Raw genomic sequence first — 12,014 nt, 5'->3', positions numbered from 1 at the left:
ATATGTTCATATCTGGTAAAGCTCATTACTCTTCCTTTAAAGAATTTTCCTAGCCATACTTGCTTGTATATTTTTTTTCTATATGGACTATAGAAGTAGCTGTTGAAATTTTACTAGGTTCAAGTTAATCTTTAAATTAAGTTACTTGAATTGACACCTTTATGATATTGAGACAACCTATCCAAGAACATAGTACGCCTTTCTATTTCCTCATGTGTTTTTTGTGTCTCTCAGTAATTTAAAGTTTTCTTTGTATTTATCTTGCATAAATTTTGTTCAGTTTATCTTGAAGAGTTTTAGCTATCTTCTTACTATTGTAAATGGGGCTTTTCTTTCATTGTATCTTCTATCTTGGTGGTTTTTACATATGAAGGTTACTAAATTTTATATTTAATTTTATGATGAATTGATAGACTGAATTCTCTTATTGATTATTTGCACTAGTTTTTCTATTGATTCTTTTGTTGTTTTCCAGGTGTAAAATCATAGTATCTACAAATAATTTTTTTCAATGTTTCAGTTTTCTTTTTCATATGTAATTGCATTGTCTAGTATCACCAGAATATTGTTAAATAATGATACTAATAGTGATTCCCTATTAAGCATAAGTCAGAGACCTTATAGGGAACTTCATTGTGATTGCCATTTCCATCACTTCCCTTGTGAGGGGTTCATTACAGATAGATGTAACACATAAGTGTATCATGTGAAACCAGTGCACTGGCCACAGCTGATATGACCAAGAATGAGAGCCTGACCCCATCACAGCTATCAATACATGACTATGTGGCCTTGTCCATGATCTCTACCCAGAGGCACAATCTGTGCTGGAGGGAGATTCCCATTGAGCCCAGCCATATTCCCAATGACTGACTCTGAACTCAGGCACCACTCAGCTTACCACCAAGCGAGAACAATAGCACGCCACCGAGTAATTACAGGCTGGCTGCACAGTGTTGAGGGCCACATGCAGGACCTCAAGTGGCCCCACACAAGTGATTGCATTTGTACCAATAAAGTGAGATCAAAACTGAGTGGAGAGATCATCCAGTTGGGTTAAGTGATCAGCTGTGTTCCAAAGACTCAGCAATACAATTCAGTACAAATTTTGTAAAACATGGTGGAGAGGTGAATGGTAGCAATGACAGAAGACACCATCGTTTGGTGTTTGAATCCTAATGAAGTCTCTTCAGACAGTTGTTACGTAGGATCAAGGAGGGAATCTAGATAGACAAGGATCAAAAGGTATTCCCACCACTTTAATGTTGCCATGTTGCTTATCATGAGGAAAATGCAATTAGGAAGTTAGATAACTCATTTCATTTTCTATGGGCTGAAATTCTTCCTCCTCACCTCTTTGGATTGAAACATGTTATATAATGTTCAGGATTTCTCTCTACCATCAAAATTAAATTAATGGTGGGAAAATTGAGAGAGATTTGAGAAAGGAGAACAATCATTAATGTTTCTCTAAACTAGACATTTGGCAAAGTTAGGAGAGAGTTTTCTATGAATAATTCCCCCAAGGAACTAGAATTTGAAATGGTAGAAGTGTGCCTGCTTGAAAATTATGACAATCCAGGATTTGGATTTCAAAGTTATGAGTGTTGAAAACTTAGATTGAGGCCTGCTAGTTTAATGATCCATATTTTGACCTAGAATTAGATCATGAATTACCCATAATTTCTCTTCATAGAGCACATTTGTAATCTTCATGGCACATGAGCTTCTTTAAACTATTTTCTTCCTATAAAAACCAGGGCAGTTTCACAAGACAGCAGGGCACTGTGCCTATTCTGCATGGCATCTGAACAGCAATCTCATCTGGCAGGTGTCAAGGCATCTCCTCTACACATTTATGAAGTGCTTTACATCTGAATATGTACCTGGGATCTAGAAGATTCACATCACAATTAACTTGCAGCTCACACTCTCTTTGTTATAAGGTCCACAAAGTAGCAATAGCTATTAGATAGAAGGATGAATCACATGCTAATGTATTAGCAGAAGTACCAGCAGAGGCTACTAGGCAATAACAGGAACAAATGTGTAATTCCCTGCAGCAGCTTGGGAGAAACGTTCTAAAGTAGATTAGCACATCCAATTAACAGAGGAGGTAAAATTTGTCTCTTTCTCACATGCAGTATTCCCTCATTCAACAAACGTGGTTGAGTCCCATCTCTGTGCCAGGCATGCTACAAAATACAGGGGCTGCCAAGATAAATAGGGGCAGTGCCTGCTTGCAAGATGTACACAGTCTAGTGACCATTGAGGGTACATTGCACAAGAGCATCTGTGAGATTCCTTCAGAGACATTGAAACAAAACTAAGTGATGTACAAGGAATTTGGCCCATGACAGGGTGATAGCTAGATATGACAAGAATATACCACATTTAAGAAAATGTAAAATAAAAAAATGAAGTGAAGGAAAAGGTGTAAAACAAGACTCCACAATTCAGGATCTGACATAAACAAGTTGATAGCAAAATACAAAAAGAGTGATTTTTCAAATTCCTTAACTCCAAAAATCAAATCACTCAAGTAATATCTATTCAACTTGACCTATTTGCTTAAAGGTTGATTTTTTTAAAAATAAGATAGAGAAGAATTTCTTCTTTGCAAAGGCCTCTCCTGATAGTGGTGACGGCAAGAAGTGGCTCTGGATAAAGGCCCCCAAATTTCCATCAGAACATCCCACCCCTTAACCTGTATTCATGTCAAAGGAAATGGACTTTTCTCCACTCTCATACAAAGAGCTGTGCAAACATAGCTTCAAGACAAGTCCCCTAGCCCTGCCCCCACTCCATCTTTTACCACCAGTCTGTGGCACCCGAGACTCTTCCCATATGGATATTCTAGGGATGTTTAACTCTTGATCATCCCTTAGCAAGAGCACGGAAGTGGTGATTTTGTGATAAATAAAAGGGGGGTTCTGCTGGGTTGAATAGTGTCCCCCCAAAATTTGTGTTCACTTGAAACCCCAGAATGTGATCTCATTTGGAAATAGGGTCTTTGCAGAGGTATTTAAGTTAAAATAAGGTCATACTGAATTCTATGGGTCCTAAAGCCAATGACAAACCAATGACTAGCCAATGTCCTTATAAGAAGGCTATGTGGTGACACAGACACACAGGGAAGAAGATCATGTGAAGACAGAGGCAGAGATTGGAGTTGTGCTACCACAAACTAAGGAATACCAGGGTCTACCATGAGCTGGAAAAGGAAAGGAAGGATTCTCCCCTAGAGTCTTTGAAGGGAGCACGACCCTGCAGATACCTTGATTTCAGATTTCTGGCCAATGAACTGTGAGAGAATAAATTTCTGTTGTTTTAAGACACCCAGTTTATGGGTACTTTGTTACAGCAGCCCGAGGAAACTAATAGAGGGGTCATGACAAGAATCATGATTACAAGCAAAAGGCAATGAATATCAGTTGAAAGAATGAATGAATGGATTAATGACTCTTCATCAGTGGAATGATTGTGTCCCATCTCCTCTGCTGCAGTAAAGCCCTGAGTTAGACCCAGGCCCTCAAGATGAAGGACCATTCAAATTGCCCCTTAAAGTCAATACTGGAAGTTGTGAGTTAGCAGACTGGAAGGAGGAGTTGCCCCAGGCCTATCCAGGCATGCCATGGGGCTGGAACCAGTTCTCTGGAGTCTCAGAAAAGAGTGTCTTTGAAATCACTCACAAAACCCACAGCGTGAAGCATACAGACCTGGGTTTGAATTCCCACTCTGCTGCAGAAACTACGTGTGACCTTGGGCAAGTGCTTACTCTCTTCGAGTCCTGGTTTCTCTTGTCTGAAAAATGGAAATAGGAAAATACTGAACTCTTACTATCCAAATATTTACCATAAAACTTGCAAAATTCATTCTCCAAATTGCAGAACTGTTCTAAGTAGAATTACCATATGTCCCATTTTGCCCCAGATAGTTCCAGATTCCGTTATTATCCCAACATAATTATTAACAGTTCCTCCTTCACTCACAAAAACTGTCCCAATTTGATCATGAATTATATGCTCACCACATTTTGGGGAAATTTCATGGACACAGCAGAGAAAAAGTTAGGTTGCACACCTGAGACTAGGCTTGAAGCTGGAGAGAGCACCACAGTTGTATCTCAGCCATCTGCCCCAGAGGATTGTGTTTTGTGTTATTTGCATTCATTGTGTATCTTTAACATATATGCATATTGTTTATTTTCATTACAGTTCATTTCAGTGTGGAAGGAAAATATAATTGGTACGTATTACTGTATAGTATTGTGTACCAAACACAAAGTACCCACAGATGCGTTTAATAATTAGATGATTGGTGTTCTTAATGCTTTATATGACACAGAAATCCTTGATGGATTGTTATATAGCTGTTTAAGACATTCAGTTAAGAGAGAATTGATTTCAATTTTTGGATTAAGCCTAGAATTCATTATAACTTTTTATATTTAAAATAATGGAATATAGTCTCTCTCAATCCAAAAATCTTCTATCTGGCATATTTTCAGGAGCAAATTCAATGGATAATAAGGGATACTTACCCACTAGGTTGCAAAAACTAACTAGAATATACAAATATAAAGCATGTGGCACATAGTGGATGTTCCATTCCCTCTACTTGAAATGAAAACATTATGTACAAAGTAGGAATTTCAGCCCCCAAGCTCAGTGTGAAAGAATGATGACTTCCTTTGTTTATATTTTAAGTGCCCATTTGGGCTGGGTGACAGAAATTTAATGTCGCTTAGAAGGAGTTTCCAGCCTTCCCTAGGATTGTGACAGGAAATTCTGGGGTGCTCCTGTCATGCCAGGGCACTGGGTGTGAGAGCCCACAGGGTTCTCAGTCACCGGTCCACACCGTCACGGCTAGGGCTTCCCTCACCCCTGCACGGGGTTCCTTAAGCTCCCTTGCTGGCTGCCTGCTGCTACTGGGCCCCACTGGGGGAGCTGGAGATGCGCTGCGCAGCCTGGGGTCATCCCTGCCTCCATCCTCGCTGTCTTAGCTCCCAAGCGCTGCTGTAACAAATCATCACAAACTCAGTGGCTTAAAACAGCACAAATGTATTCTCTTACAGTTCTGGAGGTCAGGAGTCCAAAAATGGGTCTTATGAACTAAATCAAGGTGTCAGCAGGGTTGATTCCTCCTGGGAGCTCTTGGGGAGAACCTGTTTACTTCTTTTGCCACCTCTGGAGGCCACTTGCGCTCTTCGACTCACAGCCCTTTCCTCCATCATCAAAGTCAGCAGCGTAAGATCATCGCATCTCCTCCACTGAGTCTGCTCAGCTGCCTCCCTCTTGTGAGGATCTTGTGGTTACATTGTGTTCACCTAGGTACTCCAGGATAATTGTCCCCATCTCAAGATCCTTGACTCTATTGGCAAAGTCCCTTTTGCCATGTAAGATAATATATTCAGAGGTTACGGAATTAGAATGTAGATGTTTTGGGGGGCCATTATTCAGCCTAGCACACCCAATATGATTGTTCCCTCTCTAGGGCCTCGCCACCTCCCAGGCTCTCCTGGAGAGCATGGCACAGTCCCCTCTGCTCTGGGACCCACGCTGCTGTCTGTGCTAGTGCCCATACACCCACCTTAGCTCTCCCCATCCCCACCCAGCCCAGGAGAATCTATTTCCAAATTTGGAGGTGAAAGGAAAGCCCCTTCCTTACCCAAACATTTTGTTCAAACCAAAAATCTTCCAAGCTCCCCTAAATATTTGGATTTTTGGGGCACAAAAACAAGTAATTTATAGTGCACTTCTGCTTTTTGGCCAGTCACCCCCTTTTACTGAGCTTATGGACCAGAGCCGACCACCTGATGAAAGGAAGGAAGTGAAAGGAGGAAATATGAGAAAAGTCTATAAATTAATATCTCAAAGTATTATCCAGTCACATTTTCAAATTAACATAGACCCTCCTGAGGGATAAACGCAGAAGCCTGTCAGGGAAGGGTCCCAGCAGAAACCAGACTGCAGTCTGGCTCTCGAGCCTCTCATCCCTCTGGTGTCTTCTCACCCTTATATCCACCGCTGTCACCACCCCACTTGGCTCCGGGAGCACCCTGCTTCCCTTCAAAATACTGGCCCAAATCTGCACAGAACCTTTGCTCATGTCCCCCTTAGCACACCTAAGACAGGCTGGCACTTTCCACAAAGACCTGTATTCAGTCCAAGAAAGACAAAAAGGAAACAGTTGTCCAAAATACAAACATTGTATGGTAAATGATCATGACTCCCTCGGGCAACTGTCTGACCGTGATAATACCCTCTGGCCTCAAAGGCTGTCACAGCCTGGTTAGAGGAGCCTCTGGCTTTCTCCCTTCACTCCCACCTGCCTGCCACCCCCACCCTCACCTTTTACTCCAGAGCAGGTGCCACATTACTCTCTGACACGGGGCAGCAAATCAGGCAACTCCTCTTCTTCCTGGTCCAAGTTAAATAGAAGCCCACATTCCCAAATCGGCCATCCACCCCACCACTCAGCCCTGGTTCCTCTTCCGAGGGGTGCTCCTAGGCTAAGGACAGCACCACGGTGACTGACAAACGGATGAGCTCACCCTTGGGGTCCTTGGTTATCAACTCTACCACCTATGGAGAATTTTATATCATGTTCATAGGTAGGCCCCTGGCAACCACCTATTACATATACACACACAGCTCTACAATATAAAAATATCACAAAAATGAGTAACTATATTTTCCCTACATAATGACATATTACGGAGCAAGAAGGGAAATTTTCCAAGGGAGCAAATATGGAATTTTCGGAGGGAAAGCATAATTTATCTTTTTAAAGAAATATAGAAGCAACCCAATTAAAAAATGGGCAAAGGACTTAATAAACACTTCTCTAAATAAGATTTGCAAATGGGCAAAAGCACATGAAAAGATGCTCAACATTATTAGTCATTAGGGAAAGGCAAATCAAAACTACAATGAAATACTACTTCACACCCACTAGCATGGCTATAATTTAAAAAACAAAAACAAAACAGAAAATTAAGAAGTATCAGTGAGGATGTGGATAGGTTAGAATCTTCATATACTTCTGGTGGGGATGTAAAATGGTACAGCCAGTGTGGAAAACAGTTTGGCAGTTCCTCAAAAGTTAAACATAGAATTTTTGTATGATCCAGCATTTCCACTCGAAGGTATATACACAAGATAACTGAAAACATATGCCCACACAAAAATCTGTACGTGAATGTTCATAGCAGCATTATTCATAATGGCCAAAAAATGGAAACAATCCAAATATCTATTAGCAATAATTAGCATTATTTGAACAAATGTCCAAATATTCTTAGCAGCACTATTGACAAAAACCACAAAAAAGTGGAAACAATTCAAACATCCATCAGTGGATAAAGAAATTGTAGTATATGCATAAAATGGAATATTACTCATCCATAAAAAGAAATGAAGTACTGACATGTACTACAAAATGGATGAACCTTGAAAACATTATGCTAAGTGAAAGAAGCCAGACACAAAAGGCCACATATTGTATGACTCCATTTTTATGAAGTATCCAGAATAGGTAAACTCATAGAGACAAAAAGCAGATTGGTGTTTGCCAGGGGATGGGAGTTACTGCTTAATGGGTATAAAGTTTTCTTTTGGGGTGATGAAAATGTTTTGAAACTAAATAGAGGTTTTTGTGAATGTACTAAATGCTACTGAACTGTACACTTTAAAATTGTTAATTTCATGTTACATGAATTTCGCCTCACTTTTTTAAAAAAGGAAGAAGAAATACAGAACTAAGAGCTAGAGGACAAGAGATTGAGTCCTGATTTTAGTATTTATTAGCCATTTCACTAGGGGCAAGTAACTAAACTCCTTCTGAGCCTCAGTTTCTTCATCTGTAAAGTGGGACTGATAATATTGTACCACCTACTTTATGGAGTTATTGTAGAGACAAAATGCAGTATTGTTTATGATGTATTTATATCATGTAACAGTGATATAAAATGCTAGATATTGTTGTTATTGAGGTAATAGTCATTAAAATGTACACTCAGCAAGAAAACTGAGAGCTTCCTTTCATTCTTTTACAACATCCAAGTTGCGGTAAATGTATTTACAATGTTTTATTTTTAATTAATTTATATATTGCAAGCAAAGGATTAAAATAGACAATTTTTATCCAAATAAGTGGGCAATAGTTTAAAAATTTACTCTAGGGTATCAAGTCTCGTTCTAGAATTGACTCTACGGAAGGAAGATAAAACACACATCACAAATTATGGACAAGTGACAGAAATTTGAGTCATTTTATGTGCCCAACAGGCACACACAATGACACATGGTCACTCGTGGTATATTAGTCTTCCTTGGAGCAGGTTTTCACAATATTTTCAACAGAGTAACGTTAAAAGTATGAGAGGAGGAGTAAAAACATCTTTAGTTTGAGGAAACATAAATAGGACTTATCTCGGGGCTGCAATGGATTAATGTTCCATTGCCCTATTAGTAAAAAACGTCTTCCCCCAAATTTTAGTCTGGCTTTAGTCTAGTTCAAATCAGGATAACAGGAAATTTGACTTAAAAATACAAAACAACATAAAAATCATTCACATATTAAAGGAATTAGGAAATACTACAAAAGATCAAAAGATCGCTCTCTTCCGCCCTCTTTTCCTTTCTTTCTTTCCTACCATAAGCCATCCCATAGGAATTTGGTAATAAACAAGTGAAGTCTGACGAAATCATTAGGATTTTTATAGCATATTTATAAGGCTGGTAAATAGTTACTCTTCTCTGATTTTATATCTCTACACTATCACCTCCAAATATGCTAGCTGATAATTTCCTAAAACATTTTAAGAGTAAAGTACAAGAGAGTTGAAGGTTTCATAGGATTTCACAAATAATCTGGAATATTTAAAAATAACTTTATTTTTCTTTAGAATGCCATAGTCATTTCATGCCACTGTGAGATTCTGGCCATTTGCTAATAAAAGCCTATGGTACAATTACTCATTATCCACTATTTAGTAATTTGCAGTAAAATTCTCAAACACAAACTAGGCATATGCTGTTGTTATGAGTTTCAGGCAAAATTATAATAGCTCAGTCTAGCTAGAATATGTGTTGTTATTGCTGTGAAACTAGTTTAGTTTTATTACTAAACACACCCAATGAGTCCAGCAGTGCACACTTCAGTCCTCCAAATTCTGTAAGCCCATCATAGTTCTGGAGTAGGGATCCAGGCCCAAAACTGGTTCTGAAAAACCAAGGATCCACTGCAGTTTCAAGTAACCAAGGCCACCTCATAAACTCCCTATTTTGAGTTTTTATATACTAAGTTACATATATAAATAGTTCATTTTCTCTCTCTGTTTTTTTTTTGCTTTTTTTTTGTGTGTGTGTGAGGAAGATCAGCCCTCAGCTAACATCAGATGCCAATCCTCCTCTTTTTGCAGAGGAAGATTGGCCTGGGCTAACATCTGTGCCCATCTTCCTCTACTTTATATCGGACGACACCACAGTATGGCTTGACAAGCAGCGCGTCTGTTCGCGCCCAGGATCCGACCCGGTGAACCCCGGGCCCCCAAAGCAGAGCGCATGTACTTAACCGCTATGCCACCGGCCTGTGAGACATGTATGTAACAAGAAAGATTGCTGACTAGAATGAAACAGCAAGTTGATACATTTTCCAAGAGAGGTTAACGTTTTTGTTAATGTTATAATAAGTAAATATGACAATTCTATTAGTCTTTTTGAACCACTAAAAATAGTTTGCAGCCCCTCATTATTACTTTCAACTTCTACACATCAATAACTTGGTCTGTGAACAGAAAAGATTTAACATTATTGAGTACTTATGACATGCTAGAGTCTATCCTAGAATATATATATATATAATTTCACCTAACTTGCACAAAAGTTTTGTGAGGAATGTGTTATTACCACTTCCCCCCTCTAGGATACTGAAGCTCAAAGAGTTTAAGTAAATTGTCTCAGGTCCTATAGTCAAATTGGGGCTCAAACCCAGAGTCTTTTGACTCCAAGGGCAAGGCTTACAAACCCGAGTTAATGACTTAAATAAGGAACTTAGCATCCTGATATCAAACAGACCTCCTGGGTGTCGAGAATAGAGAACCAGAACCAAGCCTGCTTCTCTGACAGGTATTTTCTAAGCGCCTGCTGCGTGCCTTGTGAGGAGTGAATGCGACACACATGTCCCTGCCTTCAGAGCTTAAACTCTAGAGGTAAGTTAAGACACTGAGCCGGTGTCACTCAGCTGGCTAAAGAGCTGTGGAAGTGGCAGTGATAACATGCCACAGGAGTTCCCAAGCAGACTTAGGATGATGGAGAGGAGGTGAAAATAAATCTTGTAATGGTGTCAAATATAATAAGTTTAACATGAGACCTTTGATTGATTTAACAAGTATTGGTAGAGCACCAACTAAGTGCAAGGCACCAAGCTGAGCCCTCCTTTTCATAAGGTGTTCCCATATTTCATGCATCTCCTATTTCATACATACAGGCATCTTCTAAAAGAAAGCTGTACTTCTGTTGAAAGATCACAGGTATCTATTAAAGATGCCATTGGTTATTCTAAAAGTGGTTTGAAGATAAGAGTCTCTTTCATGTGGGGAGCCTGGTTGGACTTGAGGACACAAGGGTGGGGTGTTCCAGACCAGATTACACGCAGGCAATGACCACAGAATTGAAGCATTCAGGCCATTTCTCCCTCCAATGCATCTAACTGTGGAAACTCAATCAGGTCCAGAAATGAATCAATTTCCTCTGCCTGTGTCCTTAAATTTGATGAATAGAGCCTTTGCTTAGAGCTACTGAAGCTGCTATTCATCTCAGTTAGTTGCTAAATAAAACGTTGTTCTTGGATGTAATTCTGGCGAGTATGACTTTGGAGATTTTTCGTTTAACTATGTAAGTCGAAATTATTCCCCAAGTGATTCTACATTTGAGCTATTTTTGTTCCACATGCTCCATATTTTTTTCCAAGTTAGAGACTAGGAATCTAGGAAGACCAGGTTTTCTTGTTGACTGTAAAGAGGATAAACCCAACTACAAGTGCAAATTTTTGTGACAAACAGCTCAAGTCATCCTTACTAAGAATTACTTTTCTATTCATTGCAATTTGATAATCTGGAAAGAGTTTTGGACCTTTAGACATAGAAAATTTAAAGTAATGAAGAAAGATGAAGTTTAAATAAACAAATAAGCTGGTGTCTGATGACAGAGTCAGCGAATTTGACTTGAAGTAGAGGGTCTGGTTGAATCTTCTTCATATAATAGTTCAGAACCCTGCAGTCTTCTGTCATTAAGGGCTTGCCTATGGTCAGGTAACTAGTAGTGGTAGAATGTAATTGGACCATGAGTCCTTTTTTTCTTTTCTTTCTTTAAATTTCTAAATAAATTTTCATTTTTATCTAAGTGAGGCATGCTCGTAGTTTAGAAAGTCAAAAAGTAACAACTAAAAGGCTTCTCACAAAAAACACCAGTCCCTGAACCACCCCTCACCACACCTGTAGTCTCTGTCTTCAGGGAGTACCATTTTGATCTGTTGCTTCCAGCATTTACACATCTTCATTTTTCCATATCATAAGTTTTTATCCATAATTTGCTACAAAAAATTTCAAAAACCATATATATATATAATCATACACACATTTTTGACAAATTCTTTAAAAAGTTGCAAACATCATGACACTTCACTCCTAAATACTATATAGTAATACTAAATATAAAATTATGCTATCTCTGCTTCTTCTGTTTTAGATATTATCATATGACTTTCTGTTATGGGAGTTGAGGATTTAGTTTTCTTACACAACCATCCATCTGTTTCACATCCCCCATCTTCTCAGTATCATTATAGTACAATTTTTGGTTAAATATAGTCAATGTGGTATATACTCTGCTTTTCCTGAAACTAATAATTGCCTTGATTTTTCATTTGCTTACTTTCTTTGCTTAGTTTCTTATTAATTCTTCCTATGTCTTCCAAAAGCCTTTCAAAACATTTCATTCACAGACCAA

The sequence above is a fragment of the Diceros bicornis genome, chromosome 1 (assembly GCF_020826845.1).
Source record: "Diceros bicornis minor isolate mBicDic1 chromosome 1, mDicBic1.mat.cur, whole genome shotgun sequence".
NCBI classification, from domain to species: Eukaryota; Metazoa; Chordata; class Mammalia; order Perissodactyla; family Rhinocerotidae; genus Diceros; species Diceros bicornis.
Note: the sequence above shows the minus strand (reverse complement) of the source record.